Source organism: Rhinopithecus bieti, unplaced genomic scaffold (genome assembly GCF_001698545.2).
Source record: "Rhinopithecus bieti isolate Rb0 unplaced genomic scaffold, ASM169854v2 scaffold_19018, whole genome shotgun sequence".
Classification (NCBI taxonomy): Eukaryota; Metazoa; Chordata; class Mammalia; order Primates; family Cercopithecidae; genus Rhinopithecus; species Rhinopithecus bieti.
In genome coordinates this window covers 788839-789876 of record NW_016809658.1, presented here as the reverse complement: position 1 = coordinate 789876, position 1038 = coordinate 788839, and positions in this window count along the sequence as shown.

Here is a 1038-nt window from a genome sequence, read left to right as displayed (position 1 = left end):
GCACTATTCACAATAGCAAAGACTTGGAATCAACCCAAATGTCCATCTGTGACAGACTGGATTAAGAAAATGTGGCACATATACACCATGGAATACTATGCAGCCATAAAAAAGGATGAGTTTGCGTCCTTTGTAGGGACATGGATGCAGCTGGAAACCATCATTCTTAGCAAACTATCACAAGAACAGAAAACCAAACACCGCATGTTCTCACTCATAGGTGGGAACTGAACAATGAGATCACTTGGACTCGGGAAGGGGAACATCACACACTGGGGCCTATCATGGGTAGGGGGGAGGGGGGAGGGATTGCATTGGGAGTTATACCTGATATAAATGATGAATTGATGGGTGCTGACGAGTTGATGCGTGCAGCACACCAACATGGCACAAGTATACATATGTAACAAACGTGCACGTTATGCATATGTACCCTAGAACTTAAAGTATAATAAACAAACAAACAAACAAACAAACACTAGGAGACACACGATTTGGATTTGAGGAAGCCATTCAAGACTGGGGCGTTAGAGTGGCCATGAGGACTGTGTTCCTCAGCGTCGTTCTGTTTCTTGGCTCTTGCTATCAATTTCTGCTCAACTCAGGCCACACCTTCCCGATGGAGACTTCCAAGATCATATGAACACTATGACCAAAGAATTGGAATTCTTTTTTCCTTTTGTTTCTCCCCTTCCTCCTTTCATTTCTTCCCTCCTCTCTTCCTTCCTCTCCTTCCTTCCTTCCCTCCTCCTTTCCTTCCTCCTCTCCTTCCCTTCCTTCCTTTCCCTTCACTTCTCCTGTCCTCCCCTTCCCTTCTCTCCTCCTTTCCTTCCTCCTCTCTTTCCCTTCTCCTTCCCTTCCCCTTCCCTTTCCCCTTCCCCTCCCTTCTCTTCCCTTCCTTCCCTCTCTTCCCTAAAGCCTGTTCATGGGACTGCGTCATTGTGTGTCCATGTGAATGATGGCTTCTAGATAAAATGAACACCACAGCTTTCCCTTCCCTTCCCTTCCCTTCCCTTCCCTTCCCTTCCTTTCCTTTCC